The sequence below is a fragment of the Ornithodoros turicata genome, chromosome 4 (genome assembly GCF_037126465.1).
Source record: "Ornithodoros turicata isolate Travis chromosome 4, ASM3712646v1, whole genome shotgun sequence".
NCBI lineage: Eukaryota > Metazoa > Arthropoda > Arachnida > Ixodida > Argasidae > Ornithodoros > Ornithodoros turicata.
The window spans coordinates 34,981,457-35,002,472 of NC_088204.1; the positions used below are offsets into that span (position 1 = coordinate 34,981,457).

Sequence of the window (21,016 nt, forward strand, 5' to 3'; positions counted from 1 at the left end):
AGGTCATCCGCAAAAGCAAGGCAGGTTATTGTAGTCTCTTCAAAGTTACCATCCGTCTTCTGTGTTCGGATGTGCACTCCCTTTTTGGTGGCATCGAGCTCATTGAGGAGGTCATTTATGTATAAGTTAAACAGTGTCGGGGACAAGGGGCAAGCTTGTCGTAGTCCTATTTCCTGAACAATTTCTTTGGACGTGAAGAACTCCATGGTGTATCTGCTGTAGATCTTGCTGTACAGTAATTATCGTTGATAGTCCTTCTGAGACGTGTACGCCTTGCATTTTAGGTTGCAGAAGGTCATGCGGCACGGCGTCATATGCCTTCTCAAGATCTAAGAAGGCCAGGTAGAGAAATTTGCGCTGTGCTTGGTAGATTTCGATCAGTTCTGTGAGTATGAAGATAATATCACTTGTTCTTCTATCAGTTCGGAACCCGTTCTGGGCTTCGGAGAATTTCGCGTCGCACTCGTACTGTAGACTCCGGCATAGAATTGTAGCAAAAAGTTTGTAAACGTTGCTTTGGATTGCTATTGGTCTATATGAATTTAGGCCTTCTTTGGGTTTTTTCTGGCCCTTATATATTAGCTTTATATCCGCTTCCCTCCATGTTTGTGGTACGCTTCCAGTTGCGATGATACTGTTAAAGCACCGTCTCAGGGCGTCTATTGCTTTTGGTCCAAGGGCCTTTAAAAATTCGTTAGGTATGCCGTGTGGACCTGTTGCTTTTCCGGGTGCCAGTTTTCTTATACAAATTTCGACTTCTCTGGTAGTGATGTCAGGGACGGGGATGTCTTGTACTTCGGCTGCACTTGCCGTGGCTGTCTGGGCATGTTGGTGCCGTCGCTGCAGAAGAGCTTGTTGAGGATGGCAACAACGTTCACAGATGCCGGGACGGGCTCGCGGCCAAGAAGCAGCCGCTGTCGCTACTGTTCGTGCTTGTTATGGCGATTGTGGATGTGGTCTTGACAGGGTGAGCTGGTGAACTGATATTTGCGTGGATCGAAGAATCGACACCCACAGCTCAGTCCGGTGATTCGTTCACTCTGATCGAGATTGACACATTACTAGAAAGTATGTTTGCCCCAACTGTCACAACCGTCAAAGTCAATGCTGTGCTCTGCCTGCCCTCGTGGGCTTTCGCAAGACGATTTCGAAGGTATGTGAACTCTCATTACGCCCTTTATGCCGTGAGCTTCTTAGAATAACGGGAAACGTGCGCCGCCGTTGTGTTACCAAATACGTAGTGAATGACGCCTTCTTCAACGGAACGCTGTCACCTTCCGCTGTGTTCTCACTTGTCATACTGTCCATGTCGTAGCCATGCATGTTATTCAGATTTCCCTCTCAAACCCCTAAAATGAGCAATGTGTAACTTTCTGGAACTAGTGGAAGGCGACAACACAAACGAATCCGAAACACATCGCTGGGACGTCAATCGGGAGACGTTGGGGACATCCCTGGGACGTCCGAACTCAATCCTCCAGAAATATCAAAAACGAGCAAATGCACCACCGAAGTGCATCACAGAGACGTTCAGCAGACGTACCTGCGGGATGCCATTCGGATGTGTTTGAGCGCTCTATCGGATATATGCCAAGAAGCCCCTCTTTTTTTTATCTTCGTCTTCATCTATTACAGCTCTAGAGTGAAAATACGGAAGCGCCCTAGGTGCACTTTGCATTTGTGTGTTACTTGGCCCTGCGCTGAACTGAGATATGTGGAGGTAGTAGTAGCCTGTTACAAAACAGATATCAGAACCGTAAGCAACCCTATTGTGCCCACTCTGCACTTTAGAAATTATGGAGCACAATTCTCCTTTGAGTATAATCTGCTACTTAGTGCACAACAAATCTAAGAATATATATCAAGATTTATTCAATTCAAATATACATATATTTCAGCTCCACCTATAAAACAACAGCCTGTTGCTATACTGTACAGTTAAAGGGACTGTCGCATCCGGAACCGTGGTTACGAATCCAATACCAATGTGTTCGGTACACTACCACGAGCTATTTGCCAAATTTTCTCCTTTCAAAACGGACCGGGTGATGAGGAATCGAATTTAAAAGATCCGGTTTCGTATTGATCCTCGAAAGCGCCAGCGCCAACAACATCGCGTGACGCAAGGTCGAATCTGGCTAATCCGCTGTGAAGGACGCTGTCGTCTGCCGCCAAGTCTGGGGCTGCTTTGTTTTTTTCCGGCACGTCGCCCGTATTCACATGTGACACTTTCTAGTGACTCGGATACTATCGCTACGCTTGCATCCTTCGCGTGGGATGTCGTTTGGAAACCGACGCAGCGTTCCCGACTCCAGGAAAACTTCCTTCGAAAACCTCGATGTTTGATTTCGCACGCCAAGGATACAGCTACAGCCAGACCCCAGACGAAGCGAAAGTTGGAAGCAGCTACATCACTAGCGGGTATCCAGATGAAGCAAGGAGTGTTCATGCTGTCCGTGTATGCTCCTCGCATTTCACCGATAATGTGTACCTGGATGAGAACATCATGGAAGTGCAACTTGGATTGACACAAAAAAGGAACGAATTGAAACTTGACGCCGTTCCGACAGTGTTCCACGAACAAAGCGAGCCAGCAACTTCGACAGTAAGTCACAATGTCTATGTAGTTTCCCAATCGGGTCTGTCACTCTTGCGCGTGAGTAACTTAGCAGCAAAAGACGAAATCGGTACAACGTAAGGTATCCCCTAACCTATGATTAATAACTAGATAAATAAAATACAATAAACAAGTTCAAGTGATGTCATTCATATGAACGTGATTGACTTTTCTCGTTGTCGGACGCGTTATCATGAAACTTTCACTGTTACTGAACCTGTGACTTTTGTGGAATGTGGTAGACTTGAGTGGTTTTCATGTGTATTACAGGCAGTTCGACAGGGTCAAGCGCAAGTGGTACGTGTATTACTTAAATACATATAATGTGTTTACAATTTTTGGACACAGAACAATTCGCAAACTATGAACCCCGATCACTAAAAGGAAGAACTGACGCTGTTTGTGTGCTGATGTTAGAAACAGGCACTATACAAACAGTACCTCTGTCCGTAACATAAGCGCCATAACCCACTTCCCAGTTACCTTTTATCTCTCTGTTTGTGAACTGTTTGTGTGCTGTAGGGCGGCGGTTTTCGCGGTTGTCGTAGCCAACTTGAGGTGCACTTTTGACGTTCTGTGTTATAGAAGGACCAGGTGCTGCTGATCAAGTCCCATCCATCCATGAAACGGCATCAAACAATGTACGTGTGTGCACGGCAATTTTGCTGAGAGACCTGGTTTTTACACTAATGCCTTTACGACGCCTCTGACAAATTAGGATCTTCCAGAACAGTGCTTTCTTCATCCAAGTTCAAGAAGTAAAGAGAATGACTTCATGGCTTCTACTGACATCTCACAGCTACATGCCAAGACAAAATAACTTGACAGCAGGAAATGAAAAAAAAAAAAAGGTCCGTTTCAGGTCCACCCAAATCTTTGTGCAGAGGCTGACAACAACAATGCTATTGTGAGATGATGAATGATGCTGATGCAGCGTTGAGATTGAGCCCTTGTTTCCTTTTTTGCAATGCTATACATTACTGCTGGTTAAATGTAAAATGATGCACCTACCTCCAGACATTAAAGGGGCTACCAGAGATGTAGTGTCAATTCAACAGAAAACCTGCATGTTCTACGAGGCACTGTCACATAAGCATTGGCCAAATTTGCTGTCCTGTGAGCTTTGATAGGATATGCCGTAGATAGTAAGAGGCCTCTTACTGTAAAAGGGAGGTGCATTAATCGAGTAGTGGGGTCTGAGGCATGAGGGCCATTTCAGGATGTACTAACCCTTCTAAAATTTTACACTTGGTTATGCCCAGAGATCGATCCAGATCCCCCCAACACCCCAAGTTTTTTTTCCTGTGTACCACTGTTATAATGAAACCGTCCAATTTACTGTCCAATCGTCCCGTTTTCATTGCAATTGAAGTACTTACAAAACTGTTTATTTTATTTTTTATTTTTGTGAGTCCCCGCTTCAGATCCCAAGGGACATTGCCAGTGTGGTGCACGGTGATAACTGTCTGTACATAGCAAATAATAAATATTTGTGCGTGAAGAGTTGAATGTGGACTTGTGCAATGGCTCTTGAATGGACAACACTCAGTCAACACAAAGATTTATTCACATTTGCGTAACTTATTGCCTGTCATTATAATAATTATTATAATACATAGACAAGAGGTAATGCTCTGCCAAGGATCTCTGAAGTTACAGTCTTGAAAGCTGTTTTCAAGACAGTGGTGCTAAAAAATTGGATCAATGGCAGGTATCAAAATTTGTTTTGCTGTATCAAGGCAGAACAATCTTCCGTGGGAATGACAAATTTTGGACATTCCCAGACAGATGTATCACTTACTATGATAATGAGGTGTAACTGTACCATTAGTGAGTTATGAAACGTTACCTGAAATTATTTGACGTGTTATATCCCTCACATGCTATAATACTGCCAACGATAAGAAGCATTACACTATCATTAAAAGTATAACTGTCACTTATGGCCAGGTAGTTTATTGCTCCTGCCTATTCCCTTGCACTTCTCGGGATTACTGTGGTAACACAGATTCTGTTTCACACTTCTCAATTGGAAACTACGCAAGTCTATTATGGTGTAGGTGTGAACAGGAAATGAGGCACACTAAAGATGATAGTCCTGATAGGACCAGGATGGAAAAACGTTGGCGAATCATGCGGACGACACACCCAGGTATCTGTCGTCTGTTTTTCGGTCCAAGGAATCTCCAAACTCAGCTTGTAAACACACAATAAGCAGTGAACCTGACGTAGCTGTAAAAAGAAAGGACACTTTCCTAAACACGTAGCATAGTAATTTCCTGACAATCATTCTAATTTTAACCCGGCCCTTGAGTTGCACAGTTGGTTATAGCCTTCGTAACTTTCAAGGGGCATTCGTCGTGTGTGCAAACAACGACGACAACTACGAAAATAAGGATTGCTCGACGTGCCTATCTAGCGTGGGCACAGTAGGCGAGGACTGTGATCGTCGCTGCAATACTGCGGTAGATACACCACTAGAAGTTCTGGCCGATGACAGGGAGCTGGGAACAAAGTGTGATGCGTGCGTGTGGTGCGTGCCGTCATTGCACAACTCTACCACTTCACCAGCACTGCAGCATATAGGTACTCATCCAGTTCCTGAGGAACACAGACGCCGCACAAACACTTGGATTCTTTCCTGCGTCGTAGTGTGAATGTCACGGGATTAAGTATTGAGCACTCCGATCATGAACGTACCTAAAGCAGTGGTCCTGAGGCTCGTTCTGTTGCGCTAACGCAGCTGCGGCACGTACATCACCAGCGACTTGCACAATAAGCGGATCCGTCGAATATGGGCCGTCATCAAACATGTATATTCGTCACGGGAGCTATTACTAAAGGCATTTGAACAGCACGATTCGCCACTTCCGCGTTCCGAGTCCGCCATCTCCGTATGTGCCTTCGCCTTCGTCTCCCTGACCTTGCTCATGCAAGCTGCGGGGACTCCTCTGGCTCGCCGCGTTCTTATTGGTCAGATTCCATGTGACGTTGCTAAAGATTCTCAGCAGGGAGTTCCGCTTGACGCCCGCTTCCGTCGTCTGCTGTAGCGCCGCTTACACACGAATTATGCAAAAAGTATTCCGTCGATCGGAACGGGACTTTCGGAGTCATGGTCAGTGAAGGACGGGGAATCTCATTTCACTGTGGTTTCGGAATCGATCTGTGGTCGATGCGACTGTCCCTTTAAGTCAAAAATGAAGGCACGTTTCTGATAAAATGTGTACAATGAATGAGAATTATAGGAGCGCTCCAAGACGAAACTGACAATAAAGGGACAATAAGAACACTGATTAAAGCTGGCATGTTCCACTTGCTTGCTTGTCATGATATGCATGGCAGCAAAAGGTGAAAGCTTATTGCATGCATCCATATAATAAGGCGTCCAAACACTAGAATATGACTCCAGGTCACAAATAAAAAGTAACAAACCAGGCTAATCAAAAGTGAATAGAAAAAGAGCACGAATTGTAAGGTATGACTAGAGGCCACAAACAAAGCTAAAGGTGTCAGGTTCATCAAAAGTGAATAGGACAGGCTTGAAATATGACTAGTTGCCACAAACATTTACCCAAGCACAAGGACGCTCAGGCGGAACAAACTTGGTTAGGAATTTTCTATGGAATGTATGTATAGAGTGTTCTATAGACAACACATCACAAAATGCAGTTACACCAGTCAAATTATAATGCAGCATAAAGTACAGTAAAATAAAAGCGGAAGCAGCCTTCAACTGAGAAGCTGCACCTCGAACTTTGAGTACATTATGTTTTGTACTTCAATGAGCACTGAAAACCACAAGGAAATAAATGAGTCAATGATATCTCAAGATATGTCGTTAGTGGCTGTCAACTGCAGCACTCTTAAATCAGATAATAGTAATGTATCACAGATAAAGTCGATATCACAGTAGATGTAGAATTGGTGTACGGGAGCAGGTCTGTGATCCGGTTGGATAATATTGGTCTAAGAGCAGATTATTGCCATATGTCAGGCAACTGAGAGGCAAATGTGAGCTACGGTCCAGCGAGACTGGATTTCTCTGGCCACCATGTGTCGCTCAAGATGGCCAAGTGGGAAATCGCAATGACTTCCAAGTCTGAAGGATAGTTTGGCAGGTTAAGTTAGATGAAAACAGCTTTGGGCATGTCCCCCGTACAAGCGGATGTGGCACCGTCTGGAATGAGGGTTATGCACAAGACCCAACCAACTCCGAAAAAAACTAACTTGCTGTTAAACTGAAATCAGCCTAACTAACCCAAACAGTCAAAGGAACCCAACTGAGCCTGCCACTGCACTGTTCGAATCAACTTGTAAATCATGCTGATGGCGTTGCCTTGCTACTTGCCCATCATGAGCGCCACCCACTGGCCAGCGAAAACCGGTCTCACTCGTCCTCTTCTGACACATTATCGCTGTCATTCGTCTGAGTGACTGAGATAATCCGCTCTAAAGCCGTAAAGCCCATTGTAGGCCGTATGAACGAACTGCTCCGCTGAACCACGCAAAAAGCACACAAACAAGTATTGATAGGCACGGCAGCCAGAGCAACGATGCAAATCGTACTAAATACATACATTACCGAGCTCAAATCATAGTGCACTATAATTCTTACTGAGTTATGTTGTGGTTGAGAAGGCATGCCTTTTAAACCCACAATGCCAAGCTGACAGCCTTTCCCGTGCAATAATACGGTTAAAAATGCCTCGCCACAGTTGCTCTTCATTCAGTTGTTGTTCTGCGCTGCTGTCTGTCATGTGCTTGGGGAGCATGGTGTAACCACGACATGGCTGCGCCCTCAACCTCTTTGAGTGTACTTGCGTTGTGAGCATTTCCCGCTAGGCAACCTGAGTTTTAACGATGAAAGCAGTCATCAGTTAGACTAAGAGTTATTGCGTGGCAAAAATTGATCAATGCAGCAAGTAGGCAAGCATTGTGCTTGGTACTAGTGAATTTCTTGGTCAAGCTGCGTGCTGCATTATAAATAACAAAGACAAATGCCCACTGCTGCCCTCAATCTCCTACAGAAATGTATGAGGTCAGGAGATGGGGTCAGGTGAAGATAGCAATGTGTTGCGACGTTTAGAAAAGCACTTAATGTTTTATTATCACTCAATACTAGAGGAATTCCAAGTGTCCCTCAAAGATATCTCGCGACTCAGTTCTAGCGGGGGATCGAATTTAGAGGTTAATATGCAGCCCGTATTTTACTGCTTCATGACAGAAGAAAAAAAAAACTACAGGTACGTATCACATGACAATGTTGCACGACAAGCATGCAACTGTGGTAATTATTAACTGTGTCTCAGTGGGCCAAACCATGAAATAAAAATATGTTTGATTTGCAGCATGAGTCACTGCTGCTAGTATACAGCTAAACAGCATACATAAGTGCTGTCTTACTTCCAACAGAAAAAAATGACCTCTTCGTGCATACAAGTGTGCTTAAATGTGTTGCATAAACAAGATAGTAGAGCCAGTTCAAATGCCCATGGCACAGATGTTCTCACGGATGAAGAAGAAGCGTGCACCAAACTTTCGAATATACCCGAATGCAGTAACAGAAAGCAATATATGAGATGACCAGTGCCAATGGGCTTTTCTTATTTGCACACTTGCAGTTCTGTTTAAAGTTCAATGTTGCAATGTGGACTCTCATGCAACTTGAAAACACGGAAAATCTTCTACAGAAAATTAGGGCTTTTCAGGAGCTGCGCAAAATTCCAAGGTTTTCTTAACCTTGAAAGATTGCATGCTCAAATTGCAGGGTATTGAAGGATTTGAAGGACAAATGTATATTAGGTAAATGTTTTATGTACTTACTGGAGAGTATCTTCCAGGTTCTCAAGACGCAAAACTTCCGTTTTCCTTTCGCACCATACAGACTGAATTCTTTTCCAACTGACACATCCAGAATACGTGACAGGATTCGAAATGTCTGTTCTTGTACGTTGCTTCCCCCATCGGCATCTGCATCTATTGGATAGACACAACAGAAGTTACTTGTATTGTTCAGTCACCAAGGCGTTATTTCAGGTGTAATTCACCCCGGCTATCTTCGACATAATTCAATACAAGCCGCTTTATACCAAACGATCTCTCCATCCGAGATTAGTGCCCGGTGGACAACATTCCATCCCGGTCGCCTTACCTAGCTAATCACAAGTCACCTACTTCGTCCTAGGCAGATAATAGCTGTGCAGAAAGGAAGCAGGCGAATTGGCGACTTATAAAGGTGCGGCTACATATAGAGGGTGTCTAACGAGAGAATGAACTTAAACTGTCACAAGTATGCCATGAAGCTTAAAACTTAAAACCACCATAGGAATACATCGATGAAGACTTTGTCATGTATAATTGTTATTAATTAAGCTAAACTGGACACGCAGACAAACATGAAAAGTTCTCTTTTGAGAACGTTCGAGTTTGTCTGCGTGTCTCGTGACTCTCGGTTATTCGTCCTGTCATCATCATGCACTAGTTAGTCTGCGCCCTCTCCCTTTTGCCGAGGGTGTCAACAACCGCAAGTAAAAAAAAAAGAGAGAGAAAAGGAAAACGGTGCAACCTAACGCAGTCACAGCTGAATACAGGGACACCTGTATAGGTATGCATTGTGGGCAGTTTTAAGATTATTCTTTCTGTGTTTGAGGGTTCGTAACACTTGATGTGTACATATTTTGAAATTATCTCGTACATGTGTATTGCCACTCAAACACTGCTGAGATGTTTAAAGGTCAGCTACGCCGATTTCCCGATGTGTTGAAACGGTTGTGATATTCAGAACGAGCACATCCAACTGCCCCCGAAACGCACCTTCGTTTCTCAATTTTGTCTTCCTATTACGAAAATTAATTCATCAAAGAAACCAAAACAAGCCATGGGCGCAGCCATTTTTGTGACGTAGATGGGATAAACCTGCTCCATCTACGTAGATAGAGAATCGTGCGTCTGATTGGATGAAAGCTGAGGCTTCCTCTGACTTCCCTGGCGTCTTCTCGCGTTTGCGAGGAAATCCAGTTATGGCCGCCGGCTACGATGATCGTTTCGTCCGAGGTAATCCCGAGAACTATTGAACGATGGAAACAACAACTGCGAACTCACCTCAACATCATTTTCGGCGTGAAATTGTGATTCTGTGCTCGAGAACTTCGCAGTTCAACCGTTCAGCTGCCATTCACGTCAACCCGTTTGCTGCTTTCACTACAAGTGCAGGAATGGGAGCGATTGAGCAACAACGTGAGAATTGGTGATCGTTTGAGCATATACCTGCAGGGGACTGGTCTTCAAAGAAAGAAGGCCGTATTTCTGCCCATGCACATCGTGCGATTGCCAGGCTTGTTACACGAGATACATATATTGTGCAGCATCATAGCGCGACTGCAATGAACGACGTAGGAATGTATCGTGGCCACTCGAACTGCATTCGTTGAATCATTCGTCGGTTATATGAAAGTGCTCATTAGAGTTGCCCCGCACAAAAAGTATTGGATGTAGTTTTGTAGTGTGTTGTTTATCTCGTAGAGCGCATCGCGGTATGTAGATCGAGAGCCCTTATACGTATTTTTTGCATGTTTACTCGAGTGTGCGCATTGTTCTATACCGCACAGGCCATATTTCATTCATAATAGTTTCGCAAATAAACACGTACGGGTCGATCTCATATTGCTTTTTAGTTAGGCATAGTGTCTTCAGATCAGGGTATGTGTATCCTGTTTGCTGGGCCCAACAGATGTTATTAAGGGTAGTGCAACATTTCCCACTTCTTGAACCATGCTAACATTGCCAGAATAAGGAACATTACACTGTGCTGTGTATTCCACACTCAGTTGTCTCGCGACATAAACCCCCAATTATTATATTGGGTACTCCACATGTTCAACCAGTCAGCACTTCCCATGTCCTATTTTTTTTTTAAACATGGGCTGAAAATTGCACAACTGCCACTCAAGTAACTTTGCCACCAAATTAGTCAGTGACAAAAGGTATGTGTACTTATCACAAATTTAATAATCTTGGTGGAAATGGTTGATGGTGTCCTCTGCCTTGTACGGTGCACTTCATAGCAAAATACACAATAATCCAAATGTTTTCCTTGTCCACAAATGCCCTGTCAAAGCTGAAAGACTCTTATCAAAATGGGGAAGCAGGCTTGCTTGTCCAGAGAAACAAATATGAAACTGCAGTGCTCAACGTAAATAACTGCATGCTCAGCAACTAAGGCTGGTCATGCCGAAGACCTAATATTTCTAGGTTAAAAGGAACAAAGGAGAAAAGACCACTGCAGCGTATTAATGTTGTTTCAAAAGGATAACGCCACAAAATTTGTGAGAGTCAGTTGGTGTATTTAGTTATGTTGGTCACCTCCTGCACCAATTTTTAATAAGATTCAAATGCGTTGCTACCAACCAGGACCTAAGCCTGACCTATGATCTAATAATAATATCTATCTATGACCTATATGGACCTTCAACACTAGTTTGGTCTAGGTTTCACATGTGGCTTCTAGTAAAATTCGAAGCTGCTCTGTAGAGCTGACAGGAGACTTGCAGAGTAGAGAATTTTTAATTTCTATTTCCGAAAGAACATGTAAAAACAATGTACTGTACCAACTGTATTCAAAGAAATATAAATACACTTTGTTTTAGCTATGTGCATGTTAGCAGATTACAGGTGACCGATGACACACAATGGGCGTCAAGGGTGAGAACACAAGACACTACCACTGCAGGCACTCTCCTGAAATTCTAAGTCACCATTTGTCAGAAAGCAATGACCACGCACAGCCTAAGGATCATATTGAGCTCCTTCTATTATTCTTTTTATTGACAGCATGTTGGCTGCCATCCAGTTCATGAAAGTGACCCTTATCGTTGAAAGAACGGTTAAACAGTAAGCGAGCTGGTGATAGTGTCCATGATGGCGAGACCTGAAGAGGAGATACAAGAAGGGACATACACACAGTATGTTGAGACATTGTGCATATCCCTTCCTATCCCTCGTCTCAGGGTTTTTCGCTATGGACCTTCATGATGACCTTCCGGAAACTTGACATATTTTTATGTAGAATTGTGAAGGTACAGCGAGGCGCTGCTAGCAAATCACACAGTACTTTTCTTGAAACAAGAATCCATAGAAGGTACACAATCATCTTCAGCATTGCACACATCTATGGGACATGTTAACCACTTTGGAATGTCACAGACATGTCATGGAGGCCGGCACATGATTAGTGGTGCTGAACAGCCAACTATTTGTCATAGTAGGCATAAAAAGCAGTTTTGTCACCTGCATGTTGAGACAGATGTATCTCTATATACTTTGCCATGACACAAATATATGAAGCAACAAATGTACCCTCTACTTTATTATGGTTATTAGTCAACACTGCCAAGAATGTGGGAACACAGTCTTGTACCACCTACACTCTTCAAAATGACCTTCACACACGACACATTGTAGGTCAACGAGACTCCAGAATGATGTCCTCTCCCTCCCCATTAGCTGAAAACATTTTTCTACAACCTTGCATAAGGGGAAGTTAGTACAAGAAACGCACAGATTCCGTTTTTGAGCAAATCAGTATTCAGAGCGTTACCAGGGTGTCGGAGCGAACCGAAAACCGGAACCGAAAACCGAAAAAAACCGCTATTTTGGTGCGAACCGGAACGGAATCGAAACCCTATACGTTTTTTTCGCTCAGGAGGGAAACCGAAAAAATATATTTAACGGTTTTTGGTCCAAGAAAAAACTTCGCCGGTTTGGACTACGGATAGGCGAACGAAACAGACGTCGTATGCTCTGAAGTCATGTCATGTATACTATACGAGGGTTGCGGTTACGGTGGAATGTATGTCGGTATACTATGACCCTTAGGCTCCCTTTGTAATGGTTTATCGTTCGCGCACGCACACAGACTTAGAGGTACATGTGACTCTCTACCAATGTGCCGTAGTGTTCGTTTTAATTTGATCCCCGCAAACTCTCCTCAACTAAACAGCGACCCAAGGGAGCTGCATAACGGCCCTTTATCGGTAGTGTCGCGCAACGCGTCCCTTGTTTGAGAACAGCTAAGTTGAATACATTTACGTATACGGGATGGCAAGCCCGTGCGAAGTGGCAACTCTTTTGTGGCCAGGACACGAAGAAAATAAAACGGAACCGTCGAGCGCGTTTGTGAGTGAAGGTGTTCCTCGATTTGCGTCGTACTCGTGCGATGGTGCTTGCTGGCTAGACAGTAGCAACAGACATTCGGATGGGACGCGATCGCTCCAACCCAGCAAGAAAGTACTTGACTTATGAGATCACGCCAAACAAGTCAATTTGTAGCATGTGCTTCAAGAGGGAGAAAGCCCATTTGAACAGACAGTAACCTACAGGAACCAGGAGCTACCAAGTTCACAGCTGTCTATTAATATTAAATACCGCATGTATGCGGAATAAACGAGTTTACATTTTGTAACATCGATTTTTTTTTGTGGGGATGAATATTCCCAGCAGAAGCGGAACCGGTTAAAAACCGGTATGAACCGTTATTTTTTTGCTCCGGAGCAGAACCGCTACCGGATCGTTTATGATGTAACCGGAACGAAAACCGGAACGAAAAACGTTTCGGTTCGACACCCTGTACCATACTGTGGTAGGCCTGCAGTGCATTACGTGGTATAGCACACACTGTAAAAAATTTCACCGTAGAACATGTCCCCCATTCTAATGACAGTCTTTTCCAGTTTTTCAAACTGCCATTTCCCATAGTGCTTTATGGTATAACACAGTATTTCTAAATCTTTACTGTAGTTTACTGGTTGTAGCAGAAAAAAGATACCACTGTTTCCCAATCACAGGACGCGAGCCATAAGTGCTATACGGAAACAGTACAAGCTCCTCTCTAGCAGTTGTTCGTGTTTGGACATGGTATGGTGCATGCAGGGTAAATTCCATGGTTAAAGTATCAAAATGTGAACAACTGTTAGATTACATGATGTAGAATACTGTATAGTACAGTAAAACCTCCAAAGTCGGACACCTCCCTACCTCGGACAACTCTCCATGATTTCATTGCACGGGCAGACTCGAATTGAAACTACATGGGGACGAAATTCTCTATGTCGGACACCTCCCTATCTTGGAAGTAGGATAGGGTTTTCCCTGCAAAGTCCGACAAAACCCTGGCCAAATTACCTCAATATCGGCCCATCTTTGCACCAAAAAGACCCAAAATGAGCCAGTGGCCTTGACTTTTGCCCCCTTTTTCCCCCTATAGTGGTCTCAGCATTTTGTTGCTTTAGTTTTTAGAGCCCAAAAACAAGTGCTGTCAGTCTACATTGTAATTCTTTATGTGAGCACTTGTCTTCAGTTTGTCTAGAGCCTTTGAACGAGCACTGCACCAAAGGTATGAGAAGTGGGCTGACGCTTCAGAGACAAGTCGTTGCTGCTCGAAGAGCTCCAGAAGTAATGCCATTGAGTAGAATCTGAACGGAATTGAATATACTAAAACAGTAATAATTATCAGTGAAGAGTGGGTAGAGGTACCACTACCAGGCACCACCACCAGGTGCCACTAAGGACCTGAAATTGATGAAGGGGGACATTTCTCGCAGCTGTGATCTCTTCCATTTTTTGTTGCCGTCATATTCTGTAACTCGGACACCTATATAAGTAGGAGACGCTTCGGCTGCACCGCGGGTGTCCAACATAGGAAGGTTTCACTGTATCTATGTTCCGTGTCATGTGACCACAAACAATATATGCTTTTGCTCATGCTGCACAGCACAGGCGAATTGAGCTGCATGTGAGGATAATAACATGAAACCCGAGGCGCGTAGGAAAAGGTATGACTTTACGGTCTCTATGTAAGTTGTTTCATGTTGTAATTGCGTAACACCTGGCCTGTACCTGAGAATAGGTTTGATGCATTGTACACACACCATAGACATGTGGTAGGCGGTATGTTGTGATAGTAATGCCACTGCCAATTGAAGAATAATGCTCCAGGTGGATTGTTTCGGTACAGTCTTGAACTATGCATACCAAGGGGTAAGGCATCTGCGTGACAGGTTTACCTGGAAGTAAGAATGTAAATGTTAGCTGAAGTCATTGAATAATTAACATTATCAATATACTGCTGCAGATGATACAAACAATAGCACACAAGATGCTCCGATATGTTTTGCTGGAATGTCTCTGTACTCACAATATTAGTACAGCAGCTACAGAAAGGCATAAAACAAGTTGTTGTATACATGATACCACTTGAATGCAACAAAAGCTTCTGCTGCACTGCCAGAACACCACGGCGGACAGATTTACCTTACTTCACCTGAGAAAAAGTATGTACTGTTGCACACATGATGCTGTTTGAATGTCTTGAAAAACATAATTTATGAACGAAAGACATCAACTGGGAGATTTCGATTTACCTTACTCAAAACTGAGAAAAAGTATGTGCTGTTGCACACATGAAACTGCTTGAACTGCCCTTGAGCGCTCTGGAAGAACACCTTATTTGTGACCAAAATACAACAGCTGAGCCAACATTGAATTTATACCTTACTCAAAATACACAAGATGTGCTGCCGTGCATATGATACGATGATACTGCTTAAATGTACTCTGAAAGCGCTGGCATCTCAGGCATGGTTGCTCTAAGCTAGCGCAGCAAGGGTATACGAACACAAGAAGCCGAGCACAAGTGATGGAATGCACTTGATTAATCAGAAAATGAAATGTCTCAGTACCAGGTGTCACTGTTCCGTCAACAAAAACAGATCAACTTTGAAGGGGCGTCTGGTTGGCACTGGTGACAGCCTCAAGTTTGAAACCCAGACGGTGATAGTTGAGACGTGGAGTGCAAGATTTTCGGTGGTGCCAGAATGCCTGCGAAATCATTTAACAAATAAGGCAATTCCAAATCTGTACTGAGAATACACCCGCTGGGGCGTAATCTCTAAAGGATGAAGCAGTAACTGACAGATAGCGTATTTTTCTCTTCTACATGATGCAATTTGCACCGCATGACTGACTTGTCTAACATTACGCGTCTTACCTTTATCTGCTGCCTAGTCCTGCCCCTCCAATCTCCTGCTGAAGATAAGGTTGGCACAGCATCCTGGGCGAGACATCTTCGGCTTCTTGTGAAACAAGTTGCGCATTGCTTCCGTAACATTCGTATGAGCCAGATGAACAGATCAAATCGCTGCTTTCGAAGGTGGTACCCAGTCGGAGTTGTAACCGATTGTTGCAGTCAATAGATTTCTCTTTCGCCTTTCGGAAAATTGTGGTTTGAAACATTGGAACTGCACGCTGAAGAGTTCTTGCAGACGGGAGCAAAACGCTAGTAGTAAGTACTGACCACGATTATCCGGAAACGCACATCTGGCCTGGACGCCATTAATTAGCAATTAGAGCTAATTGGGACCCCCCACATTAATCAGCACCCTCCAGGGAGCCATCACACTAATTGGGGAATGTCTATCTCGCGTCCAGACCAGTTGTGCGTTTCCGGATAATCGTGGTCATAAAAAATAAAAAAAATAGGCAGAAAATAAAATAAAAAGATAGAAATAGAGTGGAGAGAAACAATTTATTCGAAAATCAACGATGCCGCGGCGAAGAAGCCGCTCCGCAACACCCGAGTGACCAGCGTCCGCCATGTTGGTAGTTTGCACCCAGCAGTTGCAGAGATCGACGACAGGTGGCCACTTAGTTGCAAGGCATCACACCAGATGGCGCCACCATCATAGCTCTAGACGAGAAAGACAGAACAGGATACTAGCGGCAGGTAAAAATGACAGCACTGCTAAGCAAGTCTAGGCATGCGAGAGAAAAGGTCTAACCGCTACTGCTAAAACAGAAAACAGTACACATCGGGGAAAAAGGCTTACGGGGACGATCGCTTAGGCCTAACCTCAACGTCACAACACTATGCAGCTAACTAACACAAGGCGGGAACCACACATCGCTAAACATGCGAGAAAAGGCTTAACACGAGCGCGGTCACCGCTAAACACGGCAAACATACGAGGAAAGAGGCTTACGGGGGGGCGATCGCTTAGGCCTAACCCCAACACTACGCAGCTAACACAAGGCGGGATCCACACATCGCTAAACATGCGAGAAAAGGCTTAACACGAGCGCGGTCACCGCTAAACACGGCAAACATACGAGGAAAGAGGCTTACGGGGACGATCGCTTAGGCCTAACCTCAACACTACGCAGCTAACACAAGGCGGGAACCACACATCGCTAAACATGCGTCAACAGGCTTGGACACCGCAAAACAAGTCTAAACATGCGAGAAAAGGCTTAACACGAGCGCGGTCACCGCTAAACACGGCAAACATACGAGAAAAGGAGCGCGTCAAATCACTCACCTTTTCCCCCGCGGCAACTTCCAGGCAGAAACTGAGCGAGCGCGGAGAACATACGTCTGCTCTCTACGAGATCCAGCCAGAAAGTGAGCGAGCGCGTGGAGCGCACGTCCGTCTTCCGCGACGGTCCGAGAGAAACTGAGAGAGGCGACGCGCAGCGGCCGCTATGGATGCGCGCGCGCCCTCTGCTCCACCCGTCCGCGCATGCGCGCGCGCGCGCTCCTAGCGCCCCCTGCGCCGGCCGCGGGTGTTTTCGGTTTCGGCTCTCTGCTGCGCGCGCGCGCGCTCCTAGCGGCGACAGGGTGGCTTTTCAGTTTCGCTTTCATTCTCCGTTCTTTGCGCGCGCGCGCGTTTATCTCTATAAAGGCAGCGCGCACCGCGCTCGCGTCATCACTACGTGAAGATGTTCAGCTACCACTCTTTACAAAATTGTTCCCGTACCCACGCTTCTTGGGAAGAAGTGGAGAAGGAATGTTTCAACGGCGAAAGTCCCCGCAACGAGCTCGTCATCACTGCTTTTCGCTACGTGATAGACATGGTAGGCTTTGGCAATATAGGAGAGATCTCGCCGGGGCCGCTGCAGGAGATGGTGCGTCGAATTTACGCCCGTTACAAGAACGTCTGCATAACGGTTCCTGACGGACCCCTGGGACTGATGAGCGAATTTGTGAGCTTGGCCAACGCAGAATTCAACTACATCGCTGCAGACATCGTGGACCTTCTCGCTCGTGCCATCGCTCATATTAAGCACGCCCTGCGGAAGCAGCGACATTTGCAAGCAGTCTACATCGTCAACTTTGTCACTGATTTATTGAAATACCGCTTGGTTATTGACATGCAACGCATTAAACAGTCCGAATAACTTTGACGAGACTCTGCGTGTTCTTTCACTGAAACATCTTTATTGAATACATACAAAGGACTTGGTCGATAGATGCCTGCACCCTCCCTGACTTGCCTCAAGAGAAAGGATATGGGGTATCTTCATCGCAGCGTCGTCATTGCGCGGGTCACTGCGTCAGCACGATGACGGAATGGTAATTCTTTTCGTACACCCATTCCGCTACCACACTGCCACGATGTCCCGTGCTGCTCCTGTCTGCGAGAGAGAGAGAGAGAGAGGGATGTCTCGACTAGAACTTTTATTCTCGATTACATGCGCGTGCAGCTCTTTGTTCCGCGGTTACTCGATGCCTGACGTCGACGGTCTCGGGCTCTCTTCCGGGTTTTCCGGTGCTGCACAAAGAGGGAGTTCTATCGTAATCCTATACGCGTCAAAACACTAGGAAAGCTTACCGTATTCGCAGCTCCCATAAGGGAAGGAGTGTACGGCATCCACGAGATAGCGTTTGTCGTCGTAGGGGACCAAGCTCTTCTTGAGTCTCGAAATGGTGTACATCGTTTGCTTTATACTCTGGATGGTGCACTGCTTCTGAGAGACCGCCTTTTCATTGAACAGAGAATCTCGGTACACTTCGTGCAATAAATGTTTCCTCACCACGTCTTTCTTAACTCCTTTGGCTCTCGCGATCTGTTTGTGTGTCCCAGCCAAGAGAATGCTGTACATTTTCGCTCGGATGGCTACGACTTCCTGAATAACTCCGCCCCCCGTCTCGTCTTTGAAGTACCCCATCTGATTCGCGTGCTCGTCGTTGAAAAGTGGGTGGTCCGTCGGATAGGAAGACAGATCTAACTCACTCTCAATCTTCATCAGCTGCTCTTCCAGGCTTTCACACGTGAGAGAAAAAATTACGCTGTCCGTGTCGCTATAGATCAATTGCACTGGACATGTCAAGCGAGAAAAGAGCGACTCGTAGATGAAGCTGTACATTCGGACTTTGGATATTTCAAGAATGGCAAAGCCCACGTAAAGGGGGTGCGTGCATTTGATGCGGCGTTGTTTCATCTCGTACAAGATGCACTTAACACTCAGAATGTGAAAATGCTGACTGTCGACGGAGCTAGCTTTTCGGAGCGCGCTTTCTTTGTCATAGGCTAGGGCATACTTTTTCATCCGTCTCACATTTTGTATCGACTTACCGAACGTGCTGTTCGACATGGTTTTGTACAGAAGTCGCTCGAATTTCGTGCTTGCGGCATTCCTCAACGCGACGTTTCTCTGCACGAAGGTTCGCAAAAAGTTGTCTTGGCGGAACGAGAGGATGCTGTGAACACGTTTTATTTTCATGCCCAACCTCACGTACAGAGCGAGCAGTGCATAATGAACGACGTAGCGTTCTTTGTCGTAGCACGTCAGCAAGAGTTTCGTTGTGGAAGGGGCGTTCAGCGCCAACGCATCTTTCAGGTGGCGTTGGTAGGGGGAGAGTTCGTTCTCGTCCACGCACCTGTGTTCGGGTGCCAGGGGAAAATCCCTAGTGAGCGCGTGCAGTTCTTCGGGATATGACAAGTCTACCACGTACACGTAACCCACTTCCGAATCGTGAGGAATGTTGAGAAAATCGATCTCGCTCCACCTCGAAGGATCGACCCACTCAAAACCACCTGTCGGGAGATGGAAAGTCATCGCGTACGGGTACAAACTGTTCACGTCGAGGTACTGGATAAAAGTCTTTTCTTGCTGGGGATCGTAATCGTCGCACCCCTCGTGATTAGCCCGACAGTATCTGTGGAAGCTGTTACAAATGCCTCCCCTGATTCCCTTCTCGATCGTTTCGTACATCTCGCGATCGCTCATGAGCTCGAGTTTGACTTTGGTGAGCTTCAGAGCGCTGCTCCACGCGTAACTAGCGAGGGACACTATGCGTAGGATATCTAACCTATCCGTCTCTAGCGCAATCTTCCTGAAATACAGTACGACGTCGCAGAGCTGACAGGCGTCGAGCGTGACGTAGAGACGCGTGTAACCGCCGAGGTTCTTACATTCGAACAATTCGAAAATCTCGAGGGCGTACTGATAGTCCTCGTCCGTGATCTCTTGGTCGTTCAGGTCGCTTTTGAAAGCTTCCTTTGGCGGTAGTGCGGGCAAATTGTACGCTTCGAAACTGTCGACGAAGGTGTACGGGTAAATGCCCTTCCTGAGGAGGCGTCGGAAACGGTCACCAAACATTTGACGGGTACAATGAAACGCGCTTTCACCACCGCTGGCGAGCAGGGTTTCCACCAGGTTCGACAAGGAGAGGTTGAAAAACTGCGTGGTATCGCGGAAATGGAGATCGCCAATGTTGAACCCTCTTATCTTTTCCGAGCTCGAAGCTAAGATCCACGGCTCGCCCAGATTTAGAACGTGCATGTGGCGGAGAAGGGAGCTCAAATCGTACTGCAGGTTGTGCACGCACACGACGAGTTCTTTGGTATTACGACACGTAAGGTTACACGTATCACACAGCGTCGCGACAAAATTCGAAGAACCGGACTCTACGAAGCGGGTGTGGTCGTGATGCGATACCTTCCGCGTATGTCGGTTAAATTCGATTCCACAAAATTCGCAGTGTGTAGCGCTCGCGTGCCGAAAGTGGTCTTCCATACTCATGACCAACGGCGCGGGACAACTGTTCAACCTATCGATTTGATCACTAAATCGCTTGAGCGAGAGCAAGCATTTCTCTGCCGCGTTGGGTCCCAAATAGCCATCTACGTCCATTATTTTCCCATCACAACTTCTCACTAGCACAATGCTGTACGAGCTCATCCTGTGCACACTCGAGGCGTCCTTCACGAGCGCGTTTTTTTCCAAAACGCTCTCCGTGTCCAACACCGCGACATAGGGGTAGGGATGCATGTACTGTATCTTGTTGAAGGAGACACACTCCCCCGCTTTTGGCATTTCGAGAATCACTTCGTTTACGTCTCGACACAGACGTTCGTGTTGCTGCAATGCCTCTCTCGTTCCGTAACCGGACGTGCATTTCTCGCAATAAAAGTAGTCACTTCGTCCCATGAAAGTGCTAAATTTTCGGATCCCATAGAAATGCTTCCTAACCTCGAGCAGGTGGACTTTATCCTTATAGAGCGTGCAGGGAACCCGTCCGGTAGATATCGAACTCGTCTGCTCGTCGAACACGTAGATGTAGAC

General features: G+C 45.7%; 1 long non-coding RNA gene across 1 annotated transcript; it reads right to left on the bottom strand.

Moving 5' to 3' along the window:
• Positions 1–16,177: 16,177 nt before the first annotated feature.
• Positions 16,178–17,091, bottom strand: LOC135392971 (uncharacterized). The gene is made up of 2 exons (XR_010422347.1): positions 16,987–17,091; positions 16,178–16,358 (listed from the first exon to the last, which is right to left on the bottom strand). It is a non-coding gene; the product is annotated as an uncharacterized LOC135392971 (long non-coding RNA).
• Between the last annotated feature and the right edge of the window lie 3,925 nt (positions 17,092–21,016).